Source organism: Muntiacus reevesi, chromosome 7, assembly GCF_963930625.1.
Source record: "Muntiacus reevesi chromosome 7, mMunRee1.1, whole genome shotgun sequence".
NCBI classification, from domain to species: domain Eukaryota; kingdom Metazoa; phylum Chordata; class Mammalia; order Artiodactyla; family Cervidae; genus Muntiacus; species Muntiacus reevesi.
The window spans coordinates 19,574,768-19,588,648 of NC_089255.1; the positions used below are offsets into that span (position 1 = coordinate 19,574,768).

The 13,881-nt window shown below is 37.5% G+C and overlaps 1 protein-coding gene across 4 annotated transcripts in view; it reads left to right on the forward strand.

Moving 5' to 3' along the window:
• Positions 1-13,881, forward strand: part of NEO1 (neogenin 1) — a 224,345-nt gene that overhangs the window by 146,071 nt on the left and 64,393 nt on the right. The window lies entirely within an intron of this gene.

Consider the following 13,881-nt stretch of genomic DNA (forward strand, 5'->3'; position numbering starts at 1 on the left):
TTTCTTTTTCATCTTAAATAATAGTCACTTGTTTTATTCTCTATAAGCTTCTGGAATTTTTATCCTTATCCTTTGAATTCTGCAGTTTCATAATGTGGATTTCTTCCTCCACTCCCAATTCATACTATCCAGTGTTGAGTGACCCCTTTAAAACAGACATCTGTTTAGGTTCAGAAAATTTTTATGACTTTATGTATTTGACATTTATTGCTTTTGCTGTTTATTCTGTTAAGTCCTCTTAAACTTTCGCTTTTCATGCCACTTCCTGTCCTTAAGTGTTTTTTTTTCTGGCAAAATCCTTAGAATTATTTTCCAGCCCACTAATTTTATCTTTGAGTCCAGTTTGATTTTCTGCCTACATCTTAGTAAGCTTTTTATTTTAGATAATAGTTTTAGGTTTATAGGAAAGTTATGAAGATAATGTAAGGAGTTGCCCTCTATCCCATGCAGTTTCCCCTATTGTTAATGTCTTACCTTAGTAAGATTCAGTTGTCACAAGTAATTGAACAACACTGATACTTTTTCTTATTAACTAAAGATGATACTTTATTCGTAGTTGCTTAATTTTTATCTAATGTCCTTTTTCTGTCCCAGTGTCTGTCCAGAATACCACATTACATTCAGTCAGCATATCTCATTAGACTTCTCTTGGCTGTGACAGTTCCTCAGCCTTTAGTTGTTTTTGATAACAAGTTTTGAGGAGCACTGGTTGAGTATTTTGTAGAATGTCCTTCAGTTAGGATTTGTCTATTATTTTTCTTGTGATTGTACTGGGAATGTGTGTTTTGGGGAGGAGGATCGAAGAAGTAAATTTCCATTCTCATCACATCATGTCAAGGTATACCCTGCCAACATGACTGGTCCCTGGGTGCTGACCCTGATCACCTGCGGAGGTGGTGTTTGTCGGGGGTGTCACTGTGAAGTGACGCCTTTTCCCCTTTTCCATACGGGACATTTTGGAAGGAAGTCACGGTGCACAGCGTACGCTCAAGGAGTAGTGAGCTATGCTCCATCTCCTCATAGGCGGAGCACATAAACTCTTTGCAGTTCTTCTGCATGGAAGATTTGTCTATTCTCCCCTACTTATTTATTTAATTTGCTAATATTTTTTCAAGGATTTTTGCATTTGTGTTCATGAGGTACACTGGCCTAGAGTTTTCTGGCAGTATCTGTGTGATGTTGATATTAGGATAATGCTTACTCTATAGAATGGCTTAGGCAGTTTTCTGTTTCGATTTTCTCAAAGAAAGTAGAGAATTGGTATTGTTTATCCTTTGACTGGCTGGTAGAATTCACCAGTGAAATCATCTGGGGCTTATGCTTTCTTTATAGAAGGTTTTTAATTATTGACTTAGTTTCTTTAATAGATACAGGGCTTTTGAGGTTATCTGTTTCTTATTGTGTGTGTCTTCATAATTTATATTTTTCAAAAAATTTATTTCATTAAGTTATCAAATTATATGGGCATAGAGTTTGAAGTACAGACAACCTTTACAGTGGTGCAAAAGCAATACACATTCAGTAGTCACTGTACTTCGAATTGTGAATGTTGGTATGTCACACAGTATCTTTCTGGTACTGGGCAGCAGCAAGCCAGAGCTCCCAGTCAGTCATGCAGTCACAAGCGTAAACAGCCAATAATGTTTACAAGCATTCTGCTGTCCATATAGCCATTCTGGTTCTCAGTTTTACTATTGTTGTCGTCGTTGCTGTTCAGCTGCTGAGTCCTGTCCGACCCTTTACGACCCCATGATGCATGTGATTTCTTCCCTGCTAAACTGAAAGGTCACTGCGAGAAGGATTTGTGCCTTCTCTCATTTTTGTCATTTATCTTTATGATTCCCAGCATTGCCTAACATATACCATTTTGGTAAGTATTATTAATAAATAATTTATGTTTATTCTGCTTCACTTGTGTCTTTAATTTATAAGTGGATCCTTCTAAATCAACTTCTGCATCATGTTGACTTATAAATATTTGTGTGGATTTTATTTAAATATGAGTAGAGGTCTTGAGCATATCTGTTTTAATCCTGCTGTTGGGATTAGTATTTATGAATATTTGGGAAATAACAAATAGTTTTAGAATTAATTAGAGGCTCCTCATTATATTGGTATGAATAAAGGTACCTGAATTTGCATAAATATTTCAAAGAGATAGAAGATATTTGGAAGTTATTTGCATGTGAAATAGCATTTTGATTTCTGCGTCTAGAAAAATAGCATGAATCATAATATGGAAGATGATTCATAGATCAAAAATAGGCATCAAATAAATCATTGTTCTGTCACAGTAAACCTAGAAGGAGAATAGTATGTATCTGTCAAGTCTTAAAATCCATGTTACAATTTCACAAAGCAGTTTGACTTTATAAAGTATCTTTTTAATAGTATGTAACAGTTAGATTTGTGCCATTTCAAACAAGTAATATGTTAAGCGTGGAATCCTTGAGATTTATTGGAAAGACCGTTTGTTTCTGTTTCAGAAAATTATAGAATTTTAGAGTTACAAATTTTACCTATACAGTTATTGTATTTACAGTCAGTCACCCTTAGTATTTTCCAGTGATAGGGCATTCTTTCTCATAAGACATCCATCCCATTCTACTGTTGAATAGAACTTTATGGTTTAAGAAATTCTTCCTTGCTTTAAGCTAAAATCTGCTTCTATTTTCTAAAGCTTCTATGTTACCTGTACTTTGAATCTATGTTACTTGCGACTTCTGGCATTCTGGCCAATGCAGAAGTTAAGCAGTTATAAAAATAACTTACGTTTTTTTTTTTTTAACAGTAACTCCCAAGCTGGGCATCCCGCAGAATGGGATGGGGCATAGGTGGTAGGGCTGTAGCTGTTCTTTATACGAGTCTCCTGAAGGCAGATGTTTATAAGTCAGACTGTGACATTGCTAAGCCTAAGCCATCACCATTGCGTAGCATTACTCCTCCACTTTAGTTTTCTTTAATTCAGTATCATTCCATTTTAAATTTGGAAATAGTGATGAATCGTCTTTCTCTTACGCGTCTCACTAATGAGCTTCCATGAAATATGCCTACTCTGTTGAGAGATACCATTGGGAAAACAACCAGTGTACAGCCTTGAACTCATTGTAACTGCCACATGTTTTTCATTGGCTCCTTTATATGACATATTACTCTCAAGAGCAAATAATTTGCAGCTCTTTTCACATTGTGTAAGTGTTTTTATTTTTAATGAAATGTTGTGATTAATAGCCTTAGTGTAATTGCTGTTTCCCCAGTGAGTGTAAATGCCTCATATGAATGTCTTTAATCTGAAGGAACAGTTGTTTTATTGGACTCTTGTTGTTTTTCTGTGCTTCTCAAGATTTTTTGATTGCTTTGTTTGAGATATCTACAGTGAGGGAAGATGAACCTCACTATTTGAATTGTGAAGTAGGACCCAGTAGAGAAATTTTAAGGGTGAACACTGAGATACTTGAACATTCATGTATACATTTTTATGGGAATTTCAGAATGGGACAAGCACTTATGGCAGTTTGAATTGGCTTTCCGACAGCAGTTATAAAAATAACTTATCTCTTTGGCCCACTGGTTTCATGGTGACATTACCTTATAGATAGTATCTGAAATGACAGGATGATTTCACTAAGTCATTCTATTTTTTTTGGCAAACCAGACTTAAAGTTTTTATTTATTCAATCACTGAACAAATATTTATTGAATGTGTAGTAGACATTAGTTCCTGCAAAGGAAACAAATGAATACAACAATTAATGTAAAAGTACATAAATGTTTCTTATAATGGTAAGAGCTTAGAAATATTTTTAATGCAATGTTTTTTATTATAGTGATATTTATTTGAAAGAGATAATTATTATAAAAACTTCAGAGTACTTGGAAGTTATACTTCTGGCCATGCCAGAGTAGCTAGTACTGGACTGGCTTTCCTCATGTAAGCAGCTAGAAAATTGGACTAATTATATGAAATAAATGTTTCTAGACATCTGAAAATATGCAGGACAATAATCCCTAAGAGATGACACCCAGCTTTCTTCCTGGAAACACTTTCCAGGCTGGAGTACGGGGTTAGGAAAGGGGAGCAGAGAGCTTAGCAGTCTCAGAGTGCTAAGGAGACCGAGATCAGAGTTTAGAGCTAGAATGACAGTGGACTTTGGTGGGCAGGCTGCTAGAGAGAAGAGAGATGTGCAAAGAAGCTCAGGCAAGCTGTACAGGGTCCCCCTTGAGTCTCTTACTAAACACTAAGCTGCACAAAATGGGCCAAATTCTCCATAGTCCAGGCAAAGAATGCCCGCTGAGGAAAGAATAGTTACTAGGAATAAAACTACCATATGACCCCAGCAATCCCACTACTGGGCACATACCCTGAGAAAACCATAATTGAAAAAGATACATGCACCCTGATGTTCATTGCAGCACTATGTATAGTAGCCAGGATGTGGAAACAAGCTAGATGTCCACTCACAGGTGAATGGATAAAGAAATTGTGATGCATATAAACAATGGAATGTTACTCAGCCATAAAAAAGAACACATTTGAATCAGCTGTAGTGAGGTGGATGAACTAGAGCCTGTTATACAGAGTGAAGTAAGTCAGAGAGAGAAAAATATCATATATTAATGCATGTATATGGAATCCAGAAAACAGTACTGATGAATCTATTTGCAGGACCAGGAGTAGAGACTCAGACATAGAGAACAGACTTTGGACACAGTGGGGGCAGGAGAGAGTAGGATGAATTGAGAGAGTCGCATTGAAATATATACTTTACCATATGTAAAATAAATAGCTAGTGGGAAGTTGCTGTATAACACAAGGAGCTCAACCTGGTGCTCTGTGACAACCTAGAGGGATGGGATGGGGTAAGAGGTGAAAGGGAGGTTCAAGAGGGAGGGAACATATGTCTACCTGAGGCTGATTCATCTTGATGTTTGTCGGAAACTATCAAAACTTTGTAAAGCAATTACCCTCCAATTAAAAATAATAAATTTTAAAAAAAAAGAATAGCTACTGGAAAGCTGAAAAATTACTAGAGTATACACAGAGGTGACATTCACATTCTATTCAACCAGAGTAGAGAGAGACCCCATAAAACATTCCAGGCACTCAGCAGATACTATAAAAAGGCTGTATTTTAAGAATAGGGCAAGTACAGCTCTAAATTCAAGGCCACTGTAGAACCATACTAAAAGCTTAGAACACACCTTGATAGGAACAAGTTGGGTTAACTGCCTGCCAGAACAAAATTCAACACTCTACTTAAGAAAATGACAAAATTTAAACAAGCAGCAGGTAGCAGACACAGTGTCTGACATATAATCAAAATTAGTAGACATGCCAAAAAGAAAATGTGAACCACAATTTGGAGAAAAGTCAGTTGTTAGAAAACAAACCCAGAAATGGAAAACATGTTGAATTAGCAGACAAGAAATTTAAAGCAGCTATTATAAATGTATTCAGAGATATAAAGGAAAACATGAACATAGTGAGGGAACAAATGGTAGTTCAGTAAAGAAATGGAAATGTATAAAAGAACTAAATGAAAATTCTGTGGAAAAATATGACATCTGCAATAACCTTGGAGGAGCAGAAGTTTGCCAGAATTAAGGGAAAGCAATGATGCTTACAAGTATAAATTTATCTTTTCGACTGTCTTGTTGAACTATGCCTAAAGGCTGACATAAGTTAGTACCAATATAATCACTATTAATGTAACTCTACACAGATTTCAACCTGCCAATTCAGGAGACACAGGTCTGATCCCTAGATTGGGAAGATCCTGTTTTCCATTAAACTTTTTGTGCAAATATCCTTTTTTCATTCATGTTTTGAGGGTAAGTTTTTTAACTGCTGAGCTTTAGTATAAATAGTTAGGTAGCCATGTGTTTTGTGACTGTTGCTGAGAACTCACCAGGTAGCAGTATTTGTTAGTCCTCTGCTTCAGTTTATCCAGAGAACCATCTGGATAAATCTTCAGATCTTCTCTTCACATCTTCACTTCGATCTCCTGCACAGTGAAATTAAGCCTGCCTGGTTGCCAACCTACTGGAACTTGTTGAGCCAGGGAGATAGGCAGTTCCAAACTTTTTAGTATGTGGTCGTAATCCTTCTGATGGTCTGCTGTGAGCCCAGAGTCTCTTTGATTTGGTTTCTCCTGAATGTAAAGCTCCATTTTTATGGGTGAGTTTGAGATTTTTATAGCTCCTAAGGCCTCTGCCCCCTACAACACCACTGTCTTCTGAAGTGCTGCCAGTTCCTCAAGGTCAGTTGGTTTGAGTCTTATCAGTCTGTCCCTCTGGAGGCACTTAGATTGACTTTGCTCCATTAATTAATTTACTTCTCTCTCTGTTTTTGGTTTTTTGGTGTTTTTTTTTTTTTTTCATATATTTTGGGTTGGGATTGCACATATCTCTGAGTTTTATCCAAAGTGGAGTTTGTGTGTCTGTTTCTTGTCCTATTTGTTGTTGTTGTTTTTTAATAAAGTGGTAGACCCAAAAATATATTCAACTCTCTGTCCTGAAACTGAAGCCAAAATAACCATCTTCTGTCAACTTTTCAAATTTGCAAACCTTTGGCTCACCATTTTCACTTTTAGGAATTTATCTTACAGAAATGTTTATACATGTGCACAAAGATATGTGTACAGGAAAGTTTACAGAAACATTATCTATAGGAGCCTTAAATAATTAACCAACTAAATGCAAACAACATAAAGAATGAATAAAATTGTGATATATTTGTATTATAGAGTAATATGCAGCAATTGAGAATAATGAGACCTGTTTATTATACTGATGGGAAGCTTTTAAAGACATATTATAACATAGGGCAGTTTGGAAAGTAACATGGTAGGTATAACTTCATTCTCATACTTTTGTGTACGTGTAAGTGTATTATGAAAAGGAAAATTTTTGGAAGAACATGGATCAAAATAACGGTGGTATTTTGGAGATAATGCAAAGTGAAGCTTTGATTCTTAAGATACTTTGTATATTTATGTATTATATAAGTAACTTTTATAACAAGCTTATTCATTTTTATTTTTAAATAAAAATATGAAATAGATTATCTACTGAAGTAGTTGAACCGTGACTGGAGGTTTTTTTTTCAGACAGGGGCTCTTGTAAAGGCTCTCTCTGCTCAACAGTGTCTCAGGTATCACTTGGGTATCATTTAGTTCAGGATTGCCCAAATGAGATCACTGTTTGGGAAAAAGGGATTTCATGATCAAATAAGAATAAGAAATGCTAGGTTAACAAACTGAGCATGTTTCTTCCCTACAAAATTGCTGAATCTTTGACATGTGATAAGCATGACCAATCTTCACGATCTTTCAAATATGATTATTTTCTTTTTCTATGGTGTACTTGTTGACACTCCCCCAAAGAAATGTTTCTGGAACTGTACTTTCGTTCACATTGCTGTTATGTTTGGAGCAGTAAGCACCATGTAAATCTGACTCAGTTCTGAACACTGAATTCTGAATAATGCTGCTAATGTTCCTGGGAAATACAAATTAAGTCATTCCTTTACATATGGAAATGCAGGGCTGGCAAAACACATTTTCCCCAATACTTTCTTAACTTTGGAAGGAGGTTCAGAAGATTTTTAAAGAAGCTCTAAACCTAACCTATTTTCAGAGAAAGATTATGAAAAAGGAACAAATTTTTAAAACATTTTGAAAATTACAAAATGAAATTTCCAAAGAAAACTTAAACATGCCTGCTGCTGATAGTTTGCTTGACTGGTATAAGTTGGTGTCAGATTAAAATAACTGCATCCACTTAACTGAGAGCAACATGCCCAGCACTGAATTTAATGATCTCTACCTAGAAACAGTTTTAAGTGCATAAATCTATAGGTAAAGCTCATAATTAGAATCTACTAAAAGTGATGCTTTGTCAAGGTCTAGTGTATCATTAAACTGGAGCCAACAACCATAGTGGAACTTGGGTTTTCTTCCTCTTAATATGGTGTATTACACTGATTTCTGGATATTAAACTAGTCTGCAATTCCTGTGATAAATTCTACTTGATCATGATTTATAATCCTCTTACTATGTTCCCAAAAATGTTCCCAAAAATGGATTGCTAATATTTTGTATCTATGATGATGAGGGATGTTGCTCTGTAGTTTCCTTTTCATGTGGTATCTTGTCTGGCTTTTATATCAGAGTAATACAAGCTTTACAGAATGAGTTGAAAGTGCTTCTATTTCTGAAAGAGTGGTGAAGGATTAGTACCAAGTCTTCTTTTAAATATATGATAGCATTCACCAGCAAAATCATCTGGACTTGGGCTTTTCTTTGTGGGAAGATTATTATTTACTAATTAAATTTCTCTATTTGCTACATAATTCTATTCAGATTTTGTGTTTCCTCTTGAGTAGCTTTGGTAATTACTGTCTTCCTGGGAACTTTTTTACTTCCTTTAAGTTGTCTAATTTACTGACATAAATTTGTTCATAATCTCTCTCTCTAGTCCCTCAGTCGTGTCCGACTCTGTGACCTAATGGACAATATGTAGCCCACCAGGCACCTCTGCCTATAGAATTCTCCAGGCAAGAATACAGGAGTGGGGAGCCGTTCCCTTCTCCAGGGGGGTCTTCCCGACCCAGGAATTGAACCCGGGTCTCCTGCATTGCAGGCAGATTCTTTATTATCTGAGCCACCAGGGAAGCCACATATTCCCTTGTGATTTTTATTACCTGTGTGGTTGGTAGCATTATTCCCTCTTTGATTTTTTTATTTTGGTAACTTACATCACACAAGACAGATGGGTCATGATGAAGAATTCTGACAAAACATGGTCTGCTGGGGAAGAGAATGGCAAACTGCTTCAGCATCCTTGCCTTGAGAACTTCATCTACAGTACAAAGGGGCAGAAAGATATGACACTGAAAGATGAACCCCCCCCACCCCCAGGTTGGTAGGTGTCCAGTGTGCTACTAGAGAAGAGCAGAGAAATAGTTCCAGAAGGAATGAAGACGCTTGGCGTCCATGGCGCTGCCCAGTTATGGATGTGTCTGGTGGTAAAATTAAAGTACAGTGCTGTAAAGAATAATATCACATAGGAACCTAGAATGTTAGGTCCGTTAATCAGTGTAAATCAGAGGTGGTGAAATAGAAGATGGCAAGAGTGAAAATTGACATTTTAGGAATCAGTGAACAGGAATAGGTGAATTTAATTCAGATGACCACTATATCTACTACTGTTGGCAAGAATCCCTTACCTCATAGTAACAAGACAGTCTGAAATGCAGTACTTGGGTGCAGTCTCAAAAACGACAGAATGATCTCTGTTTGTTTCCAGTGCAAACCATTCCATATCACAGTAATCCAAGTCTATGCCCCAACCACTAATGCCAAAGAAGCTAAAGTTGAATGGTTCTACAAAGACCTACAAGATCTTCTAAACTAACAGCAAAAAAAAAAGATGTCCTTTTCATCATAAGGGACTGGAATGAAAAAGTAGGAAGTCAGGAGATACCTGGAGTAACACGCAAGTTTGACTTGGAGTACAAAATGGCAGGACAGAGGCTAACAGAGTTTTGCCAAGAGAACGCACTGGCCATAGCAAACACCCTCTTCCAATAACACAAAAGATGACTGTACACATGGACGTGACCAGATGATCAATACCGAAATCAGATTGATTATATTTTCTGCAGCCAAAGATGGAGAAGCTCTGTATAATCAGCAAAAACAAGACCGGGAGCTGACTGTGGCTCAGATCATGAACTCCTTGTTGCAAAATTTAGACTTAAACTGAAAAAAGTAGAGAAAATCACTAGACCAATCAGGTATGACCTAAACACAATTATACAGTGGAAGTGACAGATAGATTTAAGGGATTAGATTTGGTAGACAGAATACCTGAAGAACTGTGGACAGAGGTTCATAACATTGTACAGGAGGTAGTGATCAAAATCATCCCCAAGAAAAAGAAATGCAAGAAGAAGGCAAAATGATTGCCTGAAGAGGCCTTACAAATAGCTGAGAAAAGAAGAAGCTAAAGGCAAAGGAGAAAAGGAAAGCTATACCCATTTGAATGCAGAGTTCCAAAAAATAGCAAGGAGAGATAAGAAAGCCTTCCTCGGTGATCAATGCAAAGAAATAGAGGAAAATAATAGAATGGGAAAGACTAGAGATCTCTTCAAGAAAATTAGAGATACCAAGGGTACATTTCATGTAAAGATGGGCTCAGTAAAAGACAGAAACGGTATGGACCTAACAGAAGCAGAAGATACTAAGAAGAGTTGGCAAGAATACACAGAAGAACTGTACAAAATAGGTCTTAATGACCTGGACAATCATGATGGTGTGTTTACTCACCTAGAGCCAAACATCCTAGAGTGTAAGGCAAGTGGGTCTTAAGAAGCATTACCTCAAACAAAGTTAGTGGAGGTGATAGCATTTCAGCTGAGCTATTTCAAATTCCGAAAGATTATGCTGTTAAAGTGATGCACTCAATATGCCAACGAATTTGGAAAACTCAGCAGTGGCCACAGGACTGGAAAAGATCAGTCTTCATTCCAATCCCAAAGAAGTGCAATGCCAAAGAATGTTCAAACTATCACAGAGTTGCACTCATTTCACATGCTAGCAAGGTAATGCTCAAAATCCTTCAAGCTAAGCTTCAACAGTATGTGAATTGAGAACTTCCAGATGTACAAGCCAGATTTAGAAAAGGCAGAGGAACCAGAGATCAAACTGCCAGCATCCGTTGGATTATCATTAAAAAAGCAAGGAAATTCCAGAAAAACATCTGCTTCATTGGCTGTGCTAAAACTTTTGACTCTGTGGATCACAACAGACTGTGGAATTTTCTTAAAGAGTCGGGAATACCAAACCACCTTACCTGCCTCCTGAGAAGCCTGTATGCAGATCAAGAAGCAGCAGTTAGAACCGGACCTGGAATAACAAACTGGTTCAAAATTGAGAAAGGAGTACATCAAGACTATTTATTATCACCCTACTTATTTAACTTATATGCAGAGTATATCATGTGAAATGCTGAGCTGGATGAATCACAAGCTGGTATCAAGACTGCTGAGAAAAATACCAATAACCTCAAGACATGCAGATGACACCACACTTAGAGCAGAAAGTGGAGAGGTAATAAAAGCCTCTTGATGAGGGTGAAAGAGGAGAGTGTAAAAGCTGGCTTAAAACTCAGCATTCAAAAAACTAAGATCATGGCATCTGGTCTTATCACTTCATGGCAAATAGATGGGGAAAAAATGGAAACAGTGACAGACTTATTTTCTTGGGCTCCAAAATCACTATGGACGGTGACTAGCAGCCATAAAATTAAAAGGTGCTTGCTGTTGGAAGAAAAGCTGTGACAAACCTAGACAGTGTATTAAAAAGCAGAGGCATCACTTTGCTGACAAAAGGTCTGTAGAGCCAAGTCAAACTATGGTTTTCCCAATAGTCATGTACAGATGTGAGAGCTGGACCATAAAGAAGGCTGAGCACTGAAGAATTGATGCTTTTGAACTGTGGTGTTGGAGAAGACTCTTGAGAGTCCCTTGGACAGCAGGGAGAACAGATCAGTCCATCCTAAAGGAAATCAGTCCTGAATATTCATTGGAAGGACTGATGCTGAAGCTGAAGCTCCAATACTTTGGCCACCTGATGGGAAGAGCCAACTCATTGGAAAAGACCTTGATGCTGGGAAAGATCGAGGGCAGGAGGAGAAGGGAGCGACAGAGGATGAGATGATTGGATGGCATCACTGACTCAATGGACATGAGTTTGAGCAAGCTCCGGGAGTTGGTGATGGACAGGGAAGCCTGGAGTGCTGCAGTCCATGGGGTGCAAAGAGTCAGACACCACTAAACAACTGAACAACAACAACAACATCTTCCCTTAATTTATTAGCCTTGTATTTTTTAAGAATGTGAATAAAATTAAGTTTTTCCATTTGTACTGAGATATAATTGACAAATTGGCTTCCCTGAGAGCTCAGTTGGTAAAGAATCCGCCTGCAATCAAGGAGAATCCAGTTTGATTCCTAAGTTGCGAAGATCTGCTGGAGAAGGAATAGGCTACCCACTCCATTATTCTTGGGCTTCCCTGGTGGCTCAGCTGGTAGAGAGTCCACCTGCAATGTGAGAAACCTGGGTTCGATCCCTAGGTTGGGAAGATCCCCTGGAGAAGAGAAAGGCTACCCACTCCAGTATTCTGGCCTGGAGAATTCCATAAACAGTCCATGGGGTCACAGTCGGACACGACTGACTGATTTTCACTTCACTTCAGTTGACAAATAAATGGTAATATATTTGAAGTGTGCAATATAATCGTCTGATACACATACACTGAAAACATTTCAACAGTTAAGTTAGTTAGCACATCCTTTACCTCATTGGTTACGTTTTGGGGTGTAAAAATGCTTGAGATCTGCACTCTTCAGTAAGGTGAAAACTTAGGTAATTCACATGAGACTTTTCTTCTGATAAAGACATCTTAATTTCCTCTAAGCATTGCTTCAACTGCATGTCTTCATTTTTAATATGTTGTATTTTCATTTCATTCAGTTAAAAAGGGTTAAAATTTTTATTTCTTTCGGTTTCTTCTTTGACTCATGGATTGCTTGATTTCCAAATATTTGAGATTTTCCCAGATTTCTTTGGATTCATATATTTGGGGGCTTTGTTGTTGTATGTATATGCATTTGTAGTTGTTATTTTCAAAAAAGAAATATGTAAGTCAGTGATAACAGTGAGAGATTTCAATATCCTGCTCTCAAAAAACTGATAACAATTAGAAAAAGTTAAAAAGAATATAGAGGACTTAAACGATCCTCTCAGTCAACTTGGCCTAGCTAACGTTATAGACTCTCCACCCAATGACTACAGATACAGATTCTTTCTGAGCACATATGGGACAGTTTTCAGGATAATCCATATGTTGGGACACACAACAAGTTTCAGTATCTTTTTAAAGACGGAAACCATAAAAAGCACAGCAGGTGTTAGATATCACAGCAGGTCTATTCTTTGTCTAGAGCTTGCTTTCCCTTGCTATAAAAGTGGTAAATCTCACAAGTGCAGTGATTTTCTCTTGTAATACCTAGTGCATATGCAGGCATTCGTCCTGGGCCTTTGCATTGCCTCCATGGGATTTGGGGGCAAGGGGGAACTGACAAAAAGAAGCAGGAGCCCGTGATCACCGCCATTACCCTGAATGGCATGACCAGGGTTAAAAACTCCTATTGACTAAATCCAGAGGTCTCTTAAGCTAAAAACTATGGTTGGTTTTAACACTCCACCACTTCCTATTCCTAGGAAGGGTGATTTAGCCCTTTTAAAAGTAGTCTCCATATATAATACAGAGATACAACAATAGTACCTATTTTATAGAGTTGTAAAGACTAAATGAGTCTGCATAAGAATCCACCCACAGTGTAGGAGACCTGGGTTCGATCTCTGGGTGGGGAAGATCCTCTGGAGAAGGACCCACTCCAGTATTCTTACCTGGAGAATTCCATGGACAGAGGATCTTGAAGGGATACAGTCCATGGGGTGGCAAAGAGTCAGACATGACTGAGTGACTAACTTTCATAGAAAGAGCCAGAGTGCCTTATAGAAAGTACTCAATAAATGGTAGCTGTAGGGAGATTTTACATTGGTCTTCCTCTGTCCTTTCCCTTGGAGTATTTATTCTCACTGGCATATTCATTTAGACTGCCTCAGTTTAAAAGATTCTTTCATAGTTCACAGACATTTTCAGGAGGTTGTTTTCCTACTATCTCATTGAAATGAGGTCCAGAATTTTCATATTTTCCTGTCTGCCTTCTTCTAACTTCCCTGTTAAAGTTATGACACATTTCTAATGAATTCCTTCATTTGAAAATTGTGAGATTAAAATTAAAATCGT